Raw genomic sequence first — 10,214 nt, 5'->3', positions numbered from 1 at the left:
ATGCAAATGCCCTCTAGAAAGATTCTAAGGTCACAGGGATTCCAACCCACAGTTCCTTGATCAGTGACTATTTCCACTCTGTGTCTTCCATTATCATTGTAATGGTAGTGTCACAACATTCTGCTTTAGTGTTCATTTGCCAAAACTTTCACTGATTGTTAGTGTGGTGACAGATCCCCTCATTATCTCATTGCTCAGTGGTGAGATTATTTTGAGAGGATAATTCAGTGTCTGGATATCTAAGACTTTTAGGGTTACTTGGACTACTGTGTAAGTTTGTTTGCATGTCTTCTGTCTCTCTGGTTGCACACTGTTACATGGTTCTGGCTGACTTGTGCACACAAAATACACACAGACACACACATGTGCCGTGACATCTCATCTGGATAGGCTTTTTATAAAACTAAAAATAGATGAAAGTTCTTGAAATACTTACGAGGAAGGTTGGTGGAGCATGTGGATGTAGCTCTAATGGTTGAGATTTGTCAGGGGAAACCTACATAATTCAACATATTAATATATTTTAGTGTGGCAGCACAGAAAGAAAATTGGGACAGTCTGAGCTGGACAAAGTGAACTAAAGAGGAAGAAAAATGATGCATGAATATACTTTGTAAATGTCACATTAATTTTTAAAATACGATTTATTTTTATTATTGCAGTTTTAAAATGGGAATACCTCATTGTCTCCAGACTTCCCCAGTTTTAGTTTTTGACAAAAGAGGTATCACTTTGGTCTTTTTTTCTCAGATGTTCAGCAGGTTCTGTAATTACCAAAAAGATCAGCTTTGGTAGTATAAGTATTTTTGTCTTCCTAACTTTGTTGTTAAGTGTGAATTCATGAATCTGTTTGAAACTTTATGGTAATGGACTACTACTACTCACTTACAGCAAAGAATAATTGCTTTCCATTTCATGAGTGAAGTTGTTTTCAAGGTTAAGTGATTGACATTACTGCATATTAGATAAGTGTATGTCAAAAAATAATGTCTGTTACAGTATATATTGTGTGTACTATAGGCATACATAAGCCAGAATGATAGACATTTAGTGTGGTAAATTTTTTTTTCTTTTAAATTTTATGATTAAGCATCACTTAGAAATGTTTCTGAATTTTTTTGCTATTCTAGTTATCTTTAAAAATGGGAAAATGGGGCATGGACAGTTTCATTCTTAAATTCTTGACCTGAATTCACCTGTTGACCAGTTGTACTCACCCAGATGTGCTGTGTGTTGTTGATATCACCAGACAGGTTGTCTAACCATCTCAGAATGGTCATATAGTTATATGACCATCTCAGAATGGTCATATAGGTATACAAAATGGGTCATGCTTTAAGGTCTTTCCCATGCTGAGGAAAAAATTAAATATGCTCAATCTCTTACACTGTCACTGGAACACTTTCAGAGAAATGTTTTATGATGCAGCTGTTGGCAGAAGTATTCCAGAATGTAGAAGGGATCAAATCTGTAGGACATGAACACCGAAAAATGCTTCTCAGGCAGCGAACAGCATGAATGAGGCAGAAATGTGTCCTGATAAGTGTCAGATAGCTTTAGAGAATTACATGTAATCTTGAGTGTCTGAGGCTTTCCACAAAGTGATGTAATGGAAATCCACCCAGAAAATAACTGAATGTTCAGTTCTCAAAGTTGTTCTTGTCCTGTATTTTAGATGTGAGGGAATCTTCAAATAGTACTTGTATATCCTTGGTAAGGGTACAGGCCCAGGTGACCTATGGCCCTGGCTTGTTAGTGACTGAGCATCCCTGACACAGTGCTTTGACTGTGAAATATTTGTCTTATCACATTAACACACTTAGTGTCAGTTAATCAATTAAGTGTTAAGCTTTTGTTTGTTGTACTATACTGTTAATACTGTGTCAATATTATGCAAGGCATTACATTTTATTCTAGTTACTAACAGTAGAAATAGAAAATCTTAGCTGTTTTTCTTGCTAAAAGTCCAAAATCTTATTTTAAACTTTTTATAATATTTATAAAATGATGTATACTAAACGCTTGTCAGATTTGAAAACAGGTAGCATAATAAGGGCTATATTTTACAACCTACTCCTCCAACACCCCTGAAAATAAACAGCCTCCCGCAGTAACATTTGCAGACCCATATGCATGACACTGCTCTCAGACCTTTCATGCAGTGTAAGAAATACCTTCATGGTTTGTCACTTGACATTTTAATCAAGGAAACAGCCCCAACATTTGGGAGTCTAACTTACTGTGACAATTTCTTCTACTGTCAGCATAAGAGGAAGTACAGCTCCTGCTCCTCAATATGGATGGATGAAAGCACACTCAGCAAGCCTAATCATAGAAACATAGTACAATGGTGAGTACAGGGATGCTGCAGAGGCCTGAGTGACAGGTCCCCTACTGCTAAAACATTCCAGCCATGTTGGGTAAATTCAGCCATATGATTATTCTCTTCCTTGCCCACTTTCATATATTGGAGCAAAACATCTATATTGAGTTTAAAGGCCTAACTGTGAATTTCCCATTTGTATTTTAATCTACTCATGGTAGAAGGGAACACGAGTTAGCAACTAAAGAATCCCATGAAAAGTGTGCCTCTTTAGAGTATACATGGATGATGCAAGACACTGTTAAATGTAAAGAGAACAGGTGCTTTCTATTTGGATATTTCTAGAAAAGATAGTTCTCTATGAGTTACAGTTTTTAACAATTTAGAAATGACCCTTGGAAAAAAGAATCGCTTTTCCTCTGTTGACACCCCAGTTACCAGCATTTGAATGTTTGCCATAATACATGTGCAGTGTCACCTCATGTGCTGTGTGAGCACCACTGCACTGGGGTGAGCGGCTCACCTGGATTATAAACTCAATACCATAACAAATTCAAGATACAAAGTTTTGAAAGCATGTTTCAATAGAAAGGGAGAAAATAGCCACCCTGACAAAGTTAGGGCAGGGAGCCCCCAAAAGATGGAAGATCCATAGGCCTTTGTTCCTGGATACCTTTATTGTGTACCAAGGACCCTATGCGCTGCCTAGAACTTACCATAGCCCTCTTGGTTCCGAGGGATTTATTTGTATTGGACCAGGTCCACTTGCCTATGTCATTGCTTTGGAGGGCTTTGTGTAACTTCTATTTGTCCTTGAGAGGGCCTTTTCTCCAAGGTGGACAGCTGGTTGACAAAGAGATGCCTTATTCATCGTTACATTTGAGTTAGTAAGGAGATGTGTGTGTGTGTCTATTGTAGTGATATAGTGCTCCTAGAGTGGACAACATGCTGACCCTAGAGTGAACACATATGTGTATGTGTGTGTGCTAGTGCATAGGTGTGAACACACACAAGTTTTCCCCCAGAGTTAGTCACTCCTCCTTCCCAGTCTGCTTCCCTGAATTCTATTGGAAGTACAAAAGGAAGGTTACCTTGGTTCTGTGCACAAGACTTTCTTTGTGCTCTGCTTGTCAGCTCTTTCTCTGGTTTTGGGCGCAAGCCCCTAAGCCATTTGGTGCCTTTTTGTTTTGTTTTTTCACTACCCTTTTCCTTCACATTATTGCCAAGGGAAATTTTTCCAGGAGAGTTTTAACTCCTTCTATTTAGGATTAGCCAGAAAACCTAAGGAGTCCCCTATTTTATTCTTTCCCTACCTACAGTACCCTTTCCCATACCTATGGGGTCATAATCATAGATGCAGGAGGAAAACGCCCTGATAGGAATCTTTCAAGCTTATTAAAATACCAACATCAAAATTCAGGTTCAAAATTTCTATTCTGAATTGAGGTGGTTTATAGAACATTGCTAATGTCCCTTTGGTTTTCAGGTTTCGTTTTTAGAGTGCATTGGCCCATTAGGCATCTCTAAAGGCTTTGAGATGTTTATCATAGGGTAATAGTGCATTCTTCTTTCTTTTTTTCTTTTTGTACTAGGAATCAAACTCAGGATGTTGTGCTTGCCAGGCAATCATTGTGCCACTTTGCTCTACCCGAATTGTTCTTAATAAAATGTATAAACTTTGTTAGAATCACTTATGTAAATTTATCAAAATATATGTCTGGAAACACATGCATTTTCCCCACTTTCATCTTACCTTTGATTCGTGGGTCCTCATAGCACTTTAGGAAATCAAGGATGAAGTTTACCTGTCGTAATGTACATAATGCATGCCCAATGATTGTGACATTTAACTGGTACGTCATTCACAAACATTGTTGCATAGTGGAATCACCTGGGGGAACTTGTCAAACACTCTTTGTACCAAATTCTTCCCTGTGCCACTGAATCATAATGTCTCAAGTTGGAATTAAGGATCATTGTAAAGCTCCTTGGGGGATTCCAGTGTGCAGGAAAGTTTGGGAACTACTGATCCAGAGAATACTATATAGGAAAAGAATTGCTTCTGACTATTTGGTGGGATTTTGGACAAGCTTTGGCTCCCTTATCTGTAACAGTTGGTTGTTAGATGAAATTTCTAATAAGTTTTGGTGAACCTTTTCAATGTATGATGGTCAGTCTGTGATTAAACTCAATTTGGAGATAACCTGTTTGAAATACTATAAAAATGTGCATCCCTGATGCATATGATGTGAGACTTTAAATTTTAAACACATTCTGGACTTCTTTTAAAATTCAGTTTGTCTTCCCTTGATGATGTTAAGCTTCCTTTTAAACAATGAGAGCAAATCAAAGCATATAACTCACTCAAGGGAATCCCTTTGTACCCTAATAAACAGCACCTATGCATAATTTACCGATACAGCAACATATTATCTGAAGGGTTGTGTCTGCATATTAATACTTTATTTAAACTAATTTGGAAATATTTCCCATGAATATTGTACTGTACAGATGTAGGCTGCATTACTATCACTGATTTTTCAGCATAAAAGAAGTATTATCACTTTGGTGGCCACTTGTATTTACTACAAAATTTTTTCTTGCCCTGGAGGAATGATTTTCATTTTGCAATACAGCACTTTTATAATTTACTTTCAGAGAAATAATGAAAATTATGGTCAGGTGAATAATGAATAAGTCAACTAAAATAAATGCACGGGCTTCAAAGTTTTAAAAAAATATTATGTGGTTTAGTTTTAAGTATATGGGCAGATATGTAGAATTTGTCCAGGGAAAGAGGTTATATGGGTAGAAACACAAATGACAGAGAAAAACATAATAATGGACAGTTAAAAGAAGATGTCCTGATGTCACATTGCATAACATTTGACATCTGTCTACTATAAGCAAGTTGAATGAAACAGGGGCAAGTGCCCATATGATACTGTTCTGAAACTGGAAGACAAGTCTATGAGAAGTTTCCCCTTGCAAATTTGTCTTCAATTTCACCAATAAACTTGGTTATTACATATATTTTTTTCCTTCCCACAGTATGACGTTGGCAGTATATTACCACATAAAATACAGGTGAGCTCTTAAAAACTTGCCTTATACTTCAACTTAATTTACAGAATACCTATATATTATCAGGCCCTGGCTGCAAACATCAGAGGTTGTACTGTGCTTTTAGTAATAGATGGAAGCAAGTCATTTCAGGTTTCTTGTTATTGCAATTAGGTCTGTTGAAAAATATTCTCTTAAAGATCACAAAGGATATTTGCTTCCATAGATTATTTTGATGTGTTCTGTTTAGAAACTAAAACAGAGTTAAATGCATATGTGTTTGTGTGTGCCTGTGTGTGTGCAGGCAGGAGGTGTTAACAGCATTTCTTGATCGTGGATCTACTGACATTTTAAGCCAGGTACTGTTTGTTGTGGGGGCTGTCCTATGCAGTGCAGGATGTGTTACAGGACTGCTGTCCTCTGCCTAGTAGATGCCAGTCGCTTTCTCCCTCATCTTGTCTACTGTTGGAGAAGATCACTCCCATTAAAAACCACATTGTTAACACACATAACAAAAATAACTATCTTTTATAACTCTTTGACATTTCTGTTCCCTTTCTACATTGGGTGAAAAATGTATCTCTATTTACACTGATGTACAAGTCCTCATTTGACTGAATAGAACACAATTAAATTCACCTTTTTCTTGATTCATCGACAGATCTTTTGTAAGAAACAATCAGAAGAATAACCAATCACATAGTTGTATATCTTTGGACATAAATATGTTTTTAAAATACAGATCATTATGGATAGTCTTTTACTTTACAGCAAACACTGCAACCATTTGTTTCTTAAGTTAGGTATAATGGAATTTTACATGGTGTCTCTGAAATTGCTACAAAATAACACTTAATGGTGTGTCTTTCACAGTGAGCAATTCTTTTATCAGTACATGATTCATAATAAACATCAGTGAGCTTTGAAATTACCAGTTCAGATTTTTTACAACATCCAGAACACTTTTGTTATTATCATCACCAGTCTAAGCAAAAAGTCTTGGAGATACTGAGAGTCTGTCATAGGCAGATTTGAAGGTATACATTTTCCATAAATCTCAAAGTTTTAGATTCACTGCTTGAATTTGACATTGACAACAACTATTTCTTCACTTTCCTTGAAGGCCCACGATGTTCTCTATTGATATATCTTGTTTCATGTAAAAGTAAAGTTCTATGATAAAAAGACTGTCAAACTCACAACTAAATCAGAAGTGAAGTTCTGAGAACATACTTCAGTATGCAGAAATGCTTTATGTGAACTTTTCATTTATTCATAATACCAAAAAGATGATCCAAGATTGACCAACATTATTCTTTGCTGTTTCATCATGGGCAATTATAAAAAAGTTTTTAAATAAAACTGCAAGGGGCAATGAAAAATACAATGACCTCTGATGTAACTTGGTGCCATAGGCTTGGTTCACATTAAGAAATTGCAAGTTTTGCTTTTACCTTTATACGAGCATAACAAGTGACCAACAGTCAAAAAAATCAGTAAATTCTTCATGATTGTAAGAGCAGTCTGAGCTCTTGAGCCTCCTGAAAATGAGACTGAGGAATCTCCAGAGGTGCAGAGACCACAGCAAACCACTGATTTATAGGAACACAGTATAATACTTTAATGAAAATACTGGTCCCCTATACAAAAGCTGCTACAATTTTAGCACAACAGAAACACAAATGCATGATGAAAATATAGAGGACTGAAGAAAAGAAAACTTTGAAGATCTAAATCTCATTCATATTTACTACACTTCTAGGTTTCAATACCTAGCACTGCTGGTTTACTAGCATTGCCTGTAAGGAAGTGTCATTACTTATAGGCAACTTAGCCTGGTTATCTTAGAAAAGTCTTCACAGTACTTGATGCACTAAACAAAGAGATGTCTTAAGGTCAAAATCAAGGAGAAGAATTTGTAAAGCTGTTTGATATGTTGAAGGTTAGGCCTCTCTCGCCATGCTCCCCTACCCTTACCAGGTACTTAACTAAGATATAAATGACTTAGATGAACTTTTCTTTGCAGAGATGCAAATAGATCCCTGGATATTTTTGATGAGAGACTGCATCCACTCACAGTAAGTGTCAGTATTACAAGATCATCATTTTTTTACCTAATCGTTTCTTTGATGCTTTTTCTTTTGATATTAAGTGCAGAAATAAATCACACACTTCTATTTGAATTTAAATCATGTGCTTTTCAACCTCATGTTGTATGACATCTTCTATGAAAAGAACTGTTCTTTAGGGTTACAATACGTACAAAAGTGGCTTAAAGCTCTATTACTGAACTAAAGTGAATAAATGTACTAATCCAACATCAGAAAATGTAGGTTTTCAAAAACAGTTTTCAGTACAATCTGATATACACATAAATGAATAGGTGAAATCTCTGAGGAAAGAGTTAGTTAAAACTAAATTTAAAAATAGTGGGATATATTATAGTAACATTTTTGTTTTCCTATTAACCTCTCTTGAGCACCTGTATTGCTCTCCCATTCTGGTCTGACTTATTTTACTCTGTTCTGTTTTGCTTGATAGTATCAAGTTTGAGGGTATATGCCACCACTTTGAAGACAATAAGATTTACTATGATGGCCATTATGGATTCACTATTAACTACTTTTGAAGTCCTGTAAGGTCTCCAGTGTAGGTTTTATTGGTCTTGTTATGTACTGTTTTGCTCAATTTTATTATACCTGGTGATATACACAACTCTTTATAAGATACCAAGAGGCATAATGGTAACCATTGTTGATCACCTGGTATTCTGTTTTTGCATCACGTACTAAGTCCATCCTTTTGTTCTAACTAACTCTGTTTTGTTTGGTCACAATTGTTCTTTTTTTTGCTTCAAAAAATAGTTGTAAGATCTGCGGGAGTAATAAAACTCAAAAAGTGTAATTGTTGTTGTAAAAAAGAGAGGAAAAGAAAGTGATCTAAGGGATATAACTGCATGTATATTTAAGTGTGTAGGATAGAAAACCTTATTACTGAGTTTTTGTTGGACCATTGAAGAGAACTATCTGCAATCTCACTGTATGAATTTCAACTTTGTATCCTTTAATTTTGTAACTTGAACAACTTTTTCTAAGATGAAAATATGTAATCTATTAACTAGTGATTTCATACTGCATATATTTGTCCAGAAATTCTGTATTACTTGTACCCTTTACTACTTTGATTTGTTTTCTCTTTTAATAAAATAATAATTATTTTCAATAGAATCTGATATACACAATACTGGATAGGTGATATCTCTGAGGAAAGTGTTAGGTTTGAATGATGTAAAATTTAAAGTCAGTTCCTCAGGCATATTATCACTTTTCACTGCTCAACCGTCATCTGGCTGCTGACTTGCAGAAGAGGTTGTGGCTGCAGGACAATCATTATATATTTTAGACTTCAGGCCCTGTACAAAGTAATACAACATAGAATTTATAAGACTTTAAGGCTATAAATGCGTCTTAGAATGCTGTTAATCACAGTAGAAAAAATATTGATTTTTCTGACCTTGCACACTTCTCTTCTTCTTACTAATGGAGTACATTTTGAGAGATGTATTGATGAGTGATTCCAATCTTGTGCAAATGTAGAGTGTGCTTACACAACAAAGATGACTCTGGTGCACCATGTGGTCATTATGGGGCTGCTGTTGAATATGCGATCCTCACTGACCAAAGCATCACTGGGCAAAGTAAAAGATCCCAGTGTCTCTAGGAGAAGATGAAATGACACACAAGCCAGGGGAAATTATTTTAAGGAACATGTGTACATAAGGTGAAGGTTGCTGTCTTAAGAATATTTAAAGCTTTCTTCAGTACATACTTGCATTGCATCATTTCTCCCTACAGGAAGAGAAGCTTCCAGAGGACTACTTTCAGCATGACCCTGAACATGAATGTATTTACAGATTTGTTGCTATTATTTTTAATGCCATATGGATACCAACTGAATGCGCAATAATGACTTTGGTAAGATGTTTCTTCTTCATGAAACATGCTTAGAAAATGGTCTTGTACACATAAAAGGTCACTTTGTTCAAGTTAGATTCCTCAAATTATCATGATAACTTTACTGAGACCAGCCTTTGTTACATTTCATTCACTGCTGAGACAAAATAAAGGGCACCCAAAGTATAAAGGGGAAAAGTTCATTTAGCTCACAATTTGTAGTGATTTAGTCCATAATGTACTGGCTCCAAAGTTCAGTGGAACATAGCATAAGAGCAATAGCCCATGTCAGTGGAAGAAAGCAAAAGTAATAAGAGAAATAGGGAGAGACAAGCTTCTTTCTGTTCCTTACATTTTATAGAGTCTACTGGAATTAGGGCAGTGCCAATCCAACCAATAATCTGACCCAGCAATCACACACCCTTAATCCCAGCATTGCATAATCTAGATTTGCCCTTCTCTAAAAAGGTCCTCTGAGTGCCCATGGCTTTGGGTGGACATCTAGACACAAACCATAAAAAAGCCTATCAAAAGAAAGTAAATGTATTTGGGTTCCCTAGGCATTATCATTTAAAATTGTGTCTTTAATTTTCTCATCACAAAACCATTGCAATTAAAGGAAGGTGAAGAGTTTTCCCCACACACATCAGTACACACAGAGTTGACACGTGAACACTTACACATGCTGTGGGGTGGGAAGCAGAGCATTAACAGGACCATAGGAGACACAGACACTGATTTGAGGCTGATCAAAACAGGACCCAGGCTGTGTTTCAGGCAATTCACTGCTTTCAGTTCTCTAGTCTTTGGGGTATGGGTATCAACCCATCCCTGTTGACAGCTTCTGTCTATTCATGAAGTTGCCCAGGATGACA

General features: G+C 36.2%; 1 long non-coding RNA gene across 1 annotated transcript in view; it reads right to left on the bottom strand.

Annotated features, from left to right (window-relative positions):
* Window positions 1-1,479: 1,479 nt before the first annotated feature.
* LOC106026745 (uncharacterized) overlaps window positions 1,480-10,214 on the bottom strand; it is a 43,641-nt gene continuing 34,906 nt past the window's right edge. The window contains exon 6 of the long non-coding RNA XR_010042446.1: window positions 1,480-2,325. This is a non-coding gene — a long non-coding RNA (uncharacterized LOC106026745). The remainder of the gene's footprint in view (window positions 2,326-10,214) is intronic.

This window comes from Cavia porcellus, unplaced genomic scaffold (assembly GCF_034190915.1).
Source record: "Cavia porcellus strain 051 isolate PalLab524CR breed Dunkin Hartley unplaced genomic scaffold, mCavPor4.1 scaffold_23, whole genome shotgun sequence".
NCBI classification, from domain to species: Eukaryota; Metazoa; Chordata; class Mammalia; order Rodentia; family Caviidae; genus Cavia; species Cavia porcellus.
The sequence above is the reverse complement of the archived record's forward strand: the minus strand, read 5'-3'. Positions and strand labels throughout refer to the sequence as shown.